This window comes from Eleutherodactylus coqui, chromosome 6, assembly GCF_035609145.1.
Source record: "Eleutherodactylus coqui strain aEleCoq1 chromosome 6, aEleCoq1.hap1, whole genome shotgun sequence".
In the NCBI taxonomy this organism is placed as follows: Eukaryota; Metazoa; Chordata; class Amphibia; order Anura; family Eleutherodactylidae; genus Eleutherodactylus; species Eleutherodactylus coqui.
The window spans coordinates 56,994,041-57,008,447 of record NC_089842.1 but is presented as its reverse complement, the minus strand read 5'-3'; the positions used below and the strand labels follow the sequence as shown (position 1 = coordinate 57,008,447).

The window sequence follows — 14,407 nt, the reverse complement described above, 5'->3', positions numbered from 1 at the left end:
ACCATCAGAGTTGATTTAAAGCGTAGCTGTCAACTGATTGCCTGCAGGCCGTATCCAGCCCCCATGTGGATATAATCCAACCCCCGACATAGTCAATGAGTCAAACCAAGCAAGAGAGAAAATCAATGGGAAATATGTACAATACAGAGATGGGAGAAGAAGAAAAGAACACAAACCTGGAGGTGTAAACAATGAAAGGCCAAGAAAACTAATAGACTCATTGTCAAAAAATCCCTCCCTACAAGGAGTTGTCGGAAGGGAATGAAACTTTATGTATGTGTGATTGTAACATGGATATAAGTTATTACAATGAGAGGGAAAGGATACTTTATTGCAGAAAAAAAGAACTGAAGGGAGGTACTATGTTTGGCTTGGCTACAAGATGTGATACAGGCGGGCATGGAGGCTCTAGTACCCTGTTGTACCGCCTCTAGCTTGGATACAAGATGTGATACAGGCGGGCATGGAGGCTCTAGTACCCTGTTGTACCGCCTCTAGCTTGGATACAAGATGTGATACAGGCGGGCATGGAGGCTCTAGTACCCTGTTGTACTGCCTCTAGCCTGGATACAAGATGTGATACAGGCGGGCATGGAGGCTCTAGTACCCTGTTGTACCCCCTCTGGCTTGGATACAAGATGTAATACAGGTGGGCATGGAGGCTCTAGTACCCTGTTGTACCGCCTCTAGCTTGGATGCAAGATGTGATACAGGCGGGCATGGAGGCTCTAGTACCCTGTTGTACCGCCTCTAGCTTGGATGCAAGATGTGATACAGGCGGGCATGGAGGCTCTAGTACCCTGTTGTATCACCTCTGGCTTGGATACAAGATGTGATACAGGTGGGCATGGAGGCTCTAGTACCCTGTTGAACCACCTCTAGCTTGGATGCAAGATGTGATACAGGCGGGCATGGAGACTCTAGTACCCTGTTTTACCGCTTCTAGCTCAGATACAAGTTGTACTATGGGCAGGCATGGAGGCATACAGGTTCTGTATGGTATCCTGCAACATATCGGTCCACATTTGCTTTAACTGAGCCTTTAGGACATGCAAACTCTTAAGCTGTAGAAGTTGGCATCCCAGATGGTCCCATACATGTTGTATTGGTGATAAATCTGGCTACCGGGCAGGCCACAGAAGTGTGACAATGTTGTGGAGGCTCCTGTGACAGCCTTGTGTGTGCGGCCGATCATTATCCTGCTGCCTCTTGGAAGCCGCCATGAAAGGAAAACACGTGGCTGCAGGATGTCCTGAACGCTGGGCTGTCATTGTCCCTTGTGCCACTACTAGGGGTGACCGACTGTCATATGCGATGGCCTGTCAGACCATCACACCAGCAGGGGGCAGGATTGAGGCTCTCACTCCAAGGTCTCCAGACACTAACATGGTTGTCATCAATGCCCAAACTAAACCTGGATTTGTCGCTGAAGACAACCAGGTTCCGCTCCGTAGCAGTCCCATTTCATCGTTCACATCGTCACTGCAAATGAAGGCAACGGTGTGCGTCAAAGCCAGTACACATAATGGGTGCCACAAGACCAAAATGTCCTTTAGCCAAGTGCAGGAAAAAGGTCCCGACAGACACCGGGGCTGGTGACGATAGCGCCTCCTGTCTCTGGGTGGCGGACAATGAAACAGTCGGAGCTGCTCATGCTTGTCGGGCGAACAGACCATACTCTCTACTGGTGCTCGGTACTCTCTACCTGTTGGACTTCTGTGCGTGATCTGACGCATCCACTGGTCCCAACACCTCCTATTAATTAATTCAGTCAGAACGGCCAAGGTGGCGGCAATCCGTTGATACGACCATCCAGCAGCTCTCATTACAATAATGCACCCCTCCTAAACTGTTAACTGGCAAAAATCTCTAAGTCTTAGGGCTAATTTCAGCTGCATTTCCCGCCTCGGAAATCCACAGGCGAATTCCGCAGCTATTAGGTTCTATTGAGCCTATACGGGCTCATGCCCATGAGCTTCGCGGAATTCTGCGGCGGATCTTCGCTGCGGGAGTACCGCATTTAAAAACGCGAGTGATCGCGGAATTCCACGGTCTCCATTAACACTAAATTAATGGAGACCTCCCGCTGCGTGCGGAAATCCGCGGTGAAATAGAACATGTCTCGATTTTTATCCCGCAGCGGAAATGCGCAGAATTCCGCATGTGAGCATTGGCAGCAGGACAGCCATTAGGCTCAATAGAACCGAATAGCTGCGGATTTCCGCCACGAGAAATGCAGCAGAAACTCATCCGTGGGCATTAGCCCTAATAGCTTTCCTGCTGCCAATCCTCACATGTGGAATTCTGCAGCGGATTTCCGCTGCGGGAAACAAAATTGCGACATGTTCTATTTCACCGCAGATTTCTTCAGCAGGAGGTCTCCATTAATATAGTATTAATGGAGACAGCAGAATTCCGCAATCACTCGCGTTTTTAAACACGTTACTCCGCGACGCTTGTGGGCATGAGCCCTTAGAGGCGTCTAGTGGTCAACAAGCTCTAAAGAAGTGGAAAAAGAGGTCACGACATACAAGGAGCCTCCGAGACTAAAGCTAGAAGCACTTTTAGGACCTCAGGTGGTAAAACCGTTCATCACCCACAACTTTTATTATTGGCATACCTGCCTGAGATGCCATGTTGCTATAAATTCTGCATGCCGTTACAACTCCATCCTGGAGACCAAGTGGATGTGTGGCGTTTGTCATTACCACACAGAATACTACCAGCATGCAGAGAAGTGTGCCCGTGTTGGCCTATACTTATATTCTCCTTGAAACCACAATGGCGAAACATCTTTTCTCATAATTTGGCGCTGTAAAATCAGAATTCCATGAACTGTGGGTGTTGGCAGTTTTTGGACAGCTGACATCTGGCCTCCTATATCATGGTCGTTTGCCTGTTGAGCCATGCCTGTAGCAAAGCTTAACTGAACGCCTATCAAAATACACTGTCAAAAAAAGTAAATCAATCATCGCGCACAAACTCGGCATGCAGATACATCTCAGGCAGATATGCAAATAATTAGGGTTGTGGCGTGATTAGATGACTGGTATTACGCCACTCTCCTACATGCCTTTTCTACCGCAAGTACCTCGGCGTTTCGAACGCCGCAGTAAAACGCTCCGTTGTTTTCAATGGGGCCCTCACAGAGATGTGTTCGAATGCGGTGCTCTCTAGTGCTGCTATTTTCGAGCGTTGTCTGCTCTATTTTGCCGCAATTAACAACCCTCATCATCTATCAGAACGATGGGATGCGCTAAAACCCACTGTCTGTCGGCAGGAACCTGCTTCCGAAAATGGCGGTGACGTTGCGGTATTTTGACGACAGCATGTGCGATAGTGGCCTTAGAGCCGCCCTTCAAGCTTTCCGCTTTCTGCACTAAATTCTCCTTTTGCTCCGATATTGTAATATATCAACTTACATCAACATTACAATCACACGGAGAAAGATTCATTCAACTGCGAGAACTCCTAGGTGCTGAATTTATTTTGACAATACATGTACAATCTACTACAATACTTGCGTATTGCAGTTTATTGTGTAAGCAAGTGATTAAACGATCGCCAGCTCAAGTCAATTATGGAAACTAAAAACGTAAAATGTACTTTTTAAGATTTATTACAATTTGGACTCGTTTCTGAGTCTTGTGTGAGCGCTCGTCTATACAAGTCTATGGGAGAGCATACACTGGGTTCGGAAAAGAGTCAGATTTTCATGAGCTGCACCAACTTCAGAGAAGTACACCGCTGGATTGCGGAACGGGCAAGTATAAAATACATTGCCTGACTCCCTGTCACATTCCCTAACACTTTATTGTGTTGTGGGGAAATGACAAGTTCACTTTAAGTGGAAAAAAAAATAAATTTTCCAATTTTGAACTTTAAAAAAATTAAGACAAAAAAACCCCAAATATTTAGTATTGCCACATTTGCAAAAATCGAATTTATTATGCTTTATCCATCCTGCATGGTGAACTCCATAAGCAAAAAAAAAAACAATGCAAGAACTGCACTGCTTTGCTCAACCTCACTCCCGGCAAAGAAAAAAAAAACAAAAAAAAAACAACAACTAATATAAATATTATATATATATATATATATATATATATATATATATATATATATATATATATATATATATATATATATATATATATATATATATATATATATATATATATACACACACACACACACATTTTCTAAAGATAATTTTTAAAGGTATTAGAACAGAAAAAACTTTTTTTTTTAAACTATAAAAACACATTTGTTATAAAAATTGCAATTTCTAAGATCTCTACTTGAAGTTTTTAATGCATTCAGAGGCTGATAACCTGGCCAACAGCAAAAGCTGCCCTGAGGGTTTGCTGCAATGTATCAGTGCATGTAAAAAGAAATAAAATGATTCCATCACTGATGTGCACAGCCTACAAATGACCTCCTACCCCCTCGTGATAAACAGAAGAAATATGAAATCCAACAGGAAGTGTAGAAATGCCACTTATAAACATGGGCACAGAGAAGTCAGCCCTGCCCACCGGTCTGCACCCTCACAACATATAGAGAACAGGAAGTCCCTGTCCGGCAGATGACCTCTTCCCCCTGGGCCCGGTTTGCACCACTACAGCTGACATCTTCTAATAAGCGCTGTCATCACTGAACGAACACTTAATTAGCCGACTTGTTTTACACATACTGCGCTCGCCGACTCCAGCAGCGCTATTGGTTTCCGTAAAAACATTGGCCACCCCTACAGAACCGGACGGAGTCTATTATAAATCAGCGGGATCTGTTGGACACCGGCACAACGCAGCCTGCGACGCCGCGTATACATGACCCTCGACCGCCCCCCTGCGACCAGGCAGAAGCATTCATTCCATAAAATCGGAGGGGGTCTTCCCATTATATATAGGTTAAGGCCTTATTCACACAACCGTATGCGTACAACGCGGCGGGAGATCCCCCGGTGGTTTACCGGTTTATGCGAGCCGGCAGAGACCACGTATCTCACGTACACGGTCATCCGCAGTGCGACCTTTTTTCTTTTTCTTCCCTTCTGTTTCGTAGAGGGGTTGCGTATGTATTGACGTCCATTCGCTGCCCATACACAATAGGGCGCGCGCTGCGTGGTACGCGGAGAGATAGAGCATGCTGCGATCTTTTTCTCACATGTATCTACACACTAATATGAATGTATCGATGAAAAGCCATGTACTTTCATTAACTCCATTCACTGCGTGACGCGCACAGAAATTAGTCGTGTGAATGAGCCCTAACAAACCGCATCACAAAAACATGCATTTCTGCTGTTCTTCTGATGTTTTCCACGCGAATACAGTTTTTACAAGTGAAACGTTTATTTTACATGGCTGGTTTCCCACAGGTGAACACAATATAGGGCCAAAAATACGGTCCAATACGGCGCTGGTCAACGTGCGTTTTACCTGCGGAAGAGAAGCGTTTTTACAAGCAAAAAACTCCTCCCATTGCTTCTGTGAAATTCCGATCCTCTCATGTGGGATAGAGGATTGAAGAGCTTCTAATGGGAAACCACACATCGCACCCACATGCGTATCACACAGTAATGGCCGACACATACCAAGGTACGCAAAAAGAAAGAAGAAGAGGACATGTAGCGATTTTATCGCCCACAGTGAGAAAAAACAAACATCGCTCATGCGTATGACTCCATTTAAAAAGAGCGCACAAAACTCGCACAAGATTCAGGGCGGACACACACACTGGCGTTTTTTTCTCTATTGCGCTGCGAGAGCAAGTGGAAACACTCACCTCGCAGCACGAGAAAAAAAGCCAGGATGAGGCCGGGATATAGCCAGTCTTTTCAATGGGGCCAGCGGCAGCAGCGCTGCCCTACTGAAAAGATGGAGAATACCGCAGACTTCTGCACAGCTGTGACAGGAGTTTCCTTCATCCCTGACACTGCTGTCCAGCACTTTCAGCAGGCAGGGATTTAAAAAAATCCCCGCCTCCTGAAAGGGCTGTGCTGATTGGCTGAGCACTCAGCCAATTACAGCTAGTGCTTAGCCATTGGCTGAGCACTCAGCCAATTACAGCTAGTGCTTAGCCATTCATGAATCACCTTGCACTGTAAAAAAAAAAGAAAAAAGCACACAACGATTATTGCTCAAAAATCGCTCAAAAGATTTTTTTGAGTGATAATCGTTGCGTCTAAACCAGGCTTTAGAAAGAGGGGAAAAATACAACACATACACCACATGTCCAAAATCTTTTTCCGATGCAATTTTAACCGCACCCCAGCTGACTGTGTGAAAGCACCTTCAGGCCACTCTCACACATAGCATCAGCAAACTGCTGCGATTTCGATTGCAGCATTTTGACGCAATTTTGCACCATTTTTGGCCGCAGGTTACTGCATTTGACAGCGGTTTTTAACGCACCCCATAATTGTGATGGGTGACGAGGTGTGTTAGAAAGCGTGAAAACGTGGCAAAATAGAGCAGACAGGTTTGAGCACGTCTGCGAGGCTCCCTTGAAAAGAATGGGAGCGTTACACCGCGATTAACACGGCATTCAACACTCAGCGGTAACTGCAGTAAAGAAATGCATGAGTGAAAGTGTGGCAAGTAAAAAATAAAAAATTGCCACATGTCCTATTTTGGTCTGTAGGGGGGAAAAAAAACAAAAACCGCCCATGGAAGTCTATGGAAGCGTAAAAGTGCAGCGAACGCAGGCGTGTGCTATATGCCTTTACTTATGTTGTCAGGAGACTGAAAATAAGACAAAAAGTGACACCGGTTGGGTCTTCTTGCAGATTTTTTTGTTTGCACGTGAAAAACTGGTGACACTTGGATGGCACACGGCTGTAAGAAATGCACATATGCAACAAAAACACATGCAGTAGGCATATAACAGTGAAAGCAGCCCGAAATCTTTATCCTTAAGCGATAAAAGGCTTTTATTGCGCCTTCATATACGGGATATTAACATATCACAACTTATCACACGCCAGGGAGTCTGTCAGCCCTTAGGATGCCATAACACCGAGTAGAATTGTAGCAGATAGTCTGTTTCTGTAGCAAGTTTCCCCCCAGTACAGAGGTAAAATCCAGGACCCCCGCGGCACAACTCACTCAACAACTCACTCAAAGGCGGACACTCTGTACGGTTCATACTGTCACTCAGTCCCAGGAGCCCAACAAAGGTACAAAGAGGGAAGGGACTTGTTATTTGTATAGTGCCAACTTATTCCGCAGGTAATTTGTTTACTACCCCCCCTCCCCCATGGAGGCCGTCCACGTGAAGTCCGCAGCAAAATAGAGCATGCTTGTGGTTTTTCCTCCACTTACGGAATACGCAATTCTTTTCCGAAAGTGTGAAGGTAAAAGCGGAAGTACATACCTTTCAATGCGTACGCTGACCGCGGATTCCGGAATAGGAATCGGTTGGTGTGAAGCCGGACTCAGACTGGTTTAACACATTGTTTTGCTGGCAAGCACCACATTTTTCATGCTGTTTTGCTGACTTTTGTTTTACTGCAAGGTGAGATATTTTATTAAAGTCTATCGTGAAATACAAAAACTAAAATGAAAGAAGTTTGGTATGGTGTCAGCCTGTAGAGCTGCGCAGGTTGGAAAGCTCGCTATGACATCATGTATTTTTGTTAGCCATTAAAATGTATCATATCTACAGGATTACTTGGTTTATCTTACAGAGAACAATCACACTTTATACAAACACTACAGACAGCGCGGTTGCATTTGTGGCTCTTTAGGCCGGCTGTCCACGGGCGATGCGGTATCCCGTGGTGAAGCTCCGCCGCAGGAGCCGCCGCCGAATCTCCGCCGGTCGGCCCTATCTAACAGGCTAACTGCGGAGAATCGGGGCAATTCGCAGCATGCTGCAAATTGCCTACCGCGAGCGGAGAATCGCAATGATTCTCCGCTCGTGGACAGGTGCCAGCGCTTTCCATAGCAATGCTATGGACAGGGGGCCTTAGGGTCAGTGGAGCGTTTTGCTGCACATGACACGCTTTTTTTTAAACCCACAGGATGTCGATCTCTATTGTAAAGACCATTTACACGTAACAATTAGCACTCAAAATTCATTCAAACAAACGAATTTGAGCGATAATAGTTCAGTGTGAATGTGGGGGGGGGGGGGGAATGGCTCACTTATCATTAGTGGTTGTTTAGTCTGACTTTTCAGTCAGCTTTAAAAAGAACCTCATTGGCTCGCTGGCTTCTCGTTCCGTGTAAACGTTCGCCATAGAAGGGGAAGCACTGAGCGAGAAGTGGATGAGAACCCAGCGGTAAAGTCCTTCTGTGTAAGCGCTCTGCACGAGTGCCGACGACCTTAGTGGTGACATCAGCGCTCATGTAGTCGTCCCAGAAACTGTCCACCCGTGTAAAAGGGCCTTCAGATAGTTGAGATAGCGAGTCTATTGATCTACGCTGATAAACAGTATATCACAGCGGTTTAGCTCAAATTTTAGGATATAAAAAAAAATAATCATTTTAACATGTTTAATATTTGGAGCACGGTTACTAAGGCCGTCGCACACGACTGGATATGGATTGCGGAATCTGCCCTAGTCACCCGCGCGGACGATACGTGGTATTCCGTGTTCATTAACAAGAATAGAGCACTGGCATTTCCGTTCACATGAGCGGACAGCGATTACAGTTTCCACTCGCGGAAATAAAACCGCAGCACGCTCTATTCTTGTGTGGACTCCACACGGACGGCTTCCATTGAAGCCAATAGAAGTCATGTGACCCACGGCCCGTCCGCAATTGACATTGTGGGCAGGATGCAGGAAACAACAACAAAGAAAAAAAATTTGAAACCACAATGTGTGCTGCACATGACTGATGGCGAGCCGTCTGGACCACTTGCGATACGGATTTAAACATTTCCGCGTGCCCGGATTTGCGACTGAACCGTCACCCGGAGGTTCCAACGTAGAGGTGAGCCCATCTTAGGCCGGGCTCACACAAGCGGAATTTAATTGCATATTAGGCCGCCTGCAGACGGCCGGGTCGGATCCGGCTGCAAGAATTCTCGCAGCGGGACCCAACCCGAGCGCCTGCAGAGAGCAGCGCAGAACTCACCCGCTCCCGCAGCTCCGACTCTTTCATGTGCGGGGCTCGCAGATTAGAGCATGCCGCGGTTTGTTTTCTGCGCGTGATTTCGCGCAGACAAACTGCGGCCGTCTGCATAGGATTGCGTATTGTAATGCAATCCTATGCAGGCGTGTACGGGCGGAAATTCTGCGGGGCATCCCGCCGCGGAATTTCCGCCTGTCTGCAGGCGCCCTTACGCATGCATAATAGGCGCTGAATGGCGTCAATGAAAGTACATCGATTTTCATTGATCCATTCATAGCGTATAATACACGCGTAAATAGGAGCGCAGCACGTTCTATTTTACCGCGTACTACGCACAGTAGAGCCCTGTTCATCTCTATGGGAGCGTACGACAACGCTGTAAATACGCAAGTTACATCGCGTACATGCAGCGTTTTTACGCAACATTACTAAGAGATAACAACAAAAAAAAAAAACAGGAAGCCGGTGCAGGACGGTGAGCGTGAGATACGCTGTCATACGTGATCCCAAACGCGGTGATACGCAGCTCCACACATCGGTAAGACGTGTTTTTTCGCAGCATTTTACCATATGGTGATGTGAGCCCGGCCTTAAGAGGACTGATTGGTCTTGTGGACTGTTTGTAGTGAGAACATCGCGACCCGTCGCCCATCAGCTACCAGGTTTAAAGCGAGAAAAAAAAAAAGCGGGCGTTATACAATATCGATTTTTCCCCATAAGACTCCAGTGGATGAAACATTGTATCTCTCGGCATATAACATATGCTGCCCAGTCGGAGGCCTTCGGTGCTCTTGACGTCATGTGACTAGTGGACCCCTATGGACGCGTATAGCGTATATGGTGGACACGTTAAACACAATGCGAACTCTGCCTAACTCGTCACAGAATGACTGCCGAAAGCCGATTGGTCGCTCCGGGCATTTTTCCACTTTTCTTAAGTGCAGCTCAGAGTAACAGCTGGCACTTTTGCGCGATTTTCCGTGTGACAATACAACAGGTCGCCTTCCATGTAAATTAGCGACGGTGAAGCGACATTTCCAATGACCTCTATGACCCCCGGCCTTAAGCCTTAGAAGTCCATGACCGGTACAGAAATCCTCACACCGCAGCCCAACGTAAACACGGACCACCAACGCCAAACCAAAAGGGGAAACGGCAACGTGAGATCTCAGGAGTGAATCACAAGAAGTTCCTCCAACTTTCTTTCACAAATAATCAGAGTAAGACCCAGAATGGGCGCAGGCGGCAGCGTACGGGCTCCTACCACCTACACGGGGAACACCAGTCCGATCAGCAGGGGCGCGATCACACGGGGGGGGGGGGAGGGGGATGTGTGGTCCGTATTTTTTATTGACTGAACACGACGGACCGATTGAATTAAGTTTGTGCAATCAGATGAGCGTAAAATACACACAAAAAAGTGCTACTTGGGTCTGTGAGATATCCCATGCAAGTCTGTGGGGGCATAAAAAAAACGCAGTGAATACGGATGTCGCGGGCGTATTCGTATGTTGCCAGCAGGCAGGGGGATGAATTGGCCCTCCTCGCGTTTTAATTTGCGTGTGTCAAAAACGTGAACAAAAACATTGCGCTTCTCGTGGACCAAAAGTTCGTACGCCCGCGTGATCGAGCCCTAACGCGAATGGTGATCTCAAGCATGTGCGCCATTCTTCACCCATAAAAAGGAAGAAAGGGCGAACCGCATTACAATTGTCTTTTTTAAAAGTGACTCACATCTGTCATCTGATTGGTCGATATGGAAACTACTTCATGTCGCACAATCACCTTCAGCGCTCAACATCGCATGGACAAAGAGAAAAAGAAAACATGGCGGCACGTAGCAAAACACAGGAACTTGTCACAACGATACGCAAATCCGGCCATCCAAGAGCGAAGGCAATGGCGGCCACAGGCGTAAACGGTTCACCACATAACATTCACATCAACCAGCAGACGGGAAGCCATATTGAATCGCGTACGCTATATCCATCAACGGCGAGGCGTTTATTGGGAAGCGAATCAGGTAATTGGCGCGTCCGTTACGAACGATAAAGGATTGTACAACATACGTAACGACTCCCTTTGTTAATTATCGGAGTGTCCAGATGACAGGAGCATCCTTATAAATAAAGTTGTGTGTAGGGGCCCCCCAGGCCTGTGTGCCAGGAGGACAATAGGGAATAATGAGCAATTAAACACATCAGCAGCCACCCCCTCCAGATAGGAGTGCTGTGGTTATACCAGCACTGGCCACTAGGGGTCCCCATAGGAGGGGGTGCAGTAGGAGGGGGGGTCCATCCCTCCCATTCACTCCTCACCGGGAGGGGGGGGTCGGACACTTACCTTTCCAGATGCTCTACACCATCAATAAGGTTTGTGTGGACCCCGCAGAGAAGAAGGGAGAAGGCGGCGGAGGAGGAGGGCGGCCCGGCTCGGCTCTGCCCAGACAGCGCACAGTGTGGGACGAGGTTCCCCTTGGAGTTTAGTATCCTGAGGCCTACAGCGGTGTCACAGTGATCATAGCCACCGGGGGAGTGAGGCTGTGATGGATGGAGAGGGCCGGCTTCTCCCGGTGCCTGGGACTGACTCTGTGTGTGACTCTCTACCAACTGACTCCTCCTCTCCCAGCAACCGCCTCTATCCCCGCCCACTTTTAGCAAAGCACCGCCTCATTGGTGGGGCTGGTGCTCCAGACCCCGCCCATCCTAACGTCGAGTGTGACGTTCCCCAATAACAGAGCTAAATAAAGTGATTAAAGAAAAAAAAAAGAGGCAAAGCAAGGGCGAGAGAGCGTATGAGCACGACATCCGGGCTTTTGTGACGTCACTGCGCCGCTATGCCTGACGGGAATTGTAGTTCTAAGTCTGCATTGTATGAAAGCTGTGTGTGTGTGAGAAAGGGTTTTGTGTGTTAGTGACGTTCTGGTGGTGTATGACGACAGTTTTTATTTTATCTGTTTAGTATAATTCAACGGTTTCTGGTGTATTTAGCAGCAGGGCATTGAATGAATGAATGAAGTTGGTGTTTGGGAAATGCGATGGAATTAAGGCTTAAGAACATACCTAATAAAATAGGCTGTTTACGATCGCCTGTGGTCGCGCTTGATTTTTCCAACAGTTCACAAATTTATGTGATAAGCGCTAGCCCGGCGTAGGTTTCCATTCTTTTTAGATGTAAACTAGAATGTTTTCATTCACCAACAGCAAGCAGAGAGCTTGGCTGTAACTTTCATGCTTGTAACATCTGGGACATTCTGGCCCTGCCACGAGAATACCCTTAAATAATGGTAGCGCTGCAAAACACCCACTTTTGTACAGGATTTCGGAACCGCTCTTAAGGCTTATTCACACGGCCGTATGCAATTTTGCTCCATGAAAAACGGACTGATTTCACTGCATGTGTATGTGCATGTTGCATGCGGGTTTTTTGAGTATGTGCATTTTTTTACATCCGTATGCCATCTGTTTTTCAGGCTCAATGCTCACAGCTGTATTTGCACTGTGGGATCCGGAACGTTCGCCTCCGGATCCCGCAGCAAATACTCCCCATAGGACATGCAAGAAAAACGGTTTCGCATGCCCACGAGCGAAAATCAACTGCGGAGGAAAATTGCAGCATGTTCTATTCTAGTGCGGGGTTCTCACGGATCGCTTCCATTGCAGTCAACGGAAGCCGTCCATCCCGCTCAGAGTTGAGGCAGATCCGCGTCATTGCCGGCATGACTCTGCACTGTGCATATGCGGCATATGACAGGTACGCGAGGGTCACTGCCTGGGTACAGGGTCTGATTCTGCTGCAAGATTTCGCAGTCAGAATCCGACCCGTCCGAGGGCATGAGGCCTCACTTGCACAGAAAACAACACAAGAAGACCCTACTGATGTCAGTTTGTTTTTCTGTCTCCTAGCAACATCTGCGTTCGCTACGTTTTTTTCTACATTCGCATAGACTTTAATAGGCAATTTTGGTCTGTGAATATGGCCCAAAATAGGACAAGCTGCAATTTTTTTTCGTGCAACATGGTTATGCATAAAGAAAAATACATATCTGAATGCACTAACTTCCTGTAACGCCGCTTTCAGGCGAGCATATTGTAACATCCGTAATACGGAACCGTAATATGAACACGCTTCAGATGACATTACAGCTGTATATCAGCATTTTTTATCTGTATTTTCCTCCATATTTACTTTCATTGTTTTTTATTTTCTCCTGTGCAAGTACTGATCCATATCTGCACAAGGGCAATAAATACCAAGATGGAGGCAAAACAGAAAAAACAGGTCACGCTGCATTTAAAAAATTGGTCGTGTGAATAGCTACAAAGATTTACATTAGCTCCATATTATGGTCCGCAAAGCACGGAACCAAGTATACCGGTAGTGGTAAAATACACTTATCTGAAAGCAGCCTGTCCGTATTGACGCAGTAAAAATGGAGAACACACCTACAGAAAATACACCTGTGTGAATGGGCCCTTACCAAAATCAAGACTGTTGGCAAGTATATGGCAGTATTCAATTAGAGCAACCCTCCAGACTTCCCCTTAGGCCAATTACATACAAGCATATTTTGGCCACATTTATGCATCCATAAGGCCGCTTTCACACGGGTGATAAAATCCAGCGAGATTTGTGCGTTGCGAGATGCAAAGATATGAGCCCCATTCATTTTAATGAATTAATACACATGAGTGATATTTGCATGGCACCGCAATGCGATGCTAAGTGAGAAACACACTGCAGCATGTTCTATCTTCCTGCAATATCGCCTAGTTTTCGATGGGGACGATGGCAGCAACACTGGACCCATTGAAAGCAATGGGAGAACTCCGCAATCCTCTGTGACAGCAGCAGCAGGGGATTCCATCACCTCCATGGGGAATCCCTTCAGACACGGTATGAAAATCCCTTCAGACGCGACAGGGGTGAAGGGATTAGCCGTGGGGATGAAGGAATCCCCTGCTGCTATTGTCACAGAGGATCGCAATGTTCTCCCATTGCTTGCAATGGCGCCCCCATTGAAAGCAATGGGATGAAGGGAATCCCCACAGTGATGCAAGGCTGTTTTCACATGACAATACTTCGCATCCATGGGGCTTTCACATGGTGGAGAGTGCAATATCGGCACGTAAATCATGGCCCAATATTGCTCTCGCCCATGTGAATGCACCCTAGTATGAACAAGTGTCCTAGCCTGACTGCGGGTATCCTGACCTAAACCCCCAGCCTCTTAGGAATCTATGATTCTCAATGTTCGGGTCAGGATACCTGCGGTCAAGCCAGGCACTCATCCATATTACAGGCATATATATACAGCC

General features: G+C 46.9%; 1 protein-coding gene across 4 annotated transcripts in view; it reads right to left on the bottom strand.

Annotated features, from left to right (window-relative positions):
* Positions 1–11,702, bottom strand: part of RERE (arginine-glutamic acid dipeptide repeats) — a 338,755-nt gene extending 327,053 nt beyond the window's left edge. For all 4 annotated transcript variants that reach the window (XM_066606873.1, XM_066606875.1, XM_066606872.1 and 1 more), the window contains exon 1: positions 11,433–11,702. The gene's annotated coding sequence lies outside the window, so the exon portion shown is untranslated. The remainder of the gene's footprint in view (positions 1–11,432) is intronic.
* Between the last annotated feature and the right edge of the window lie 2,705 nt (positions 11,703–14,407).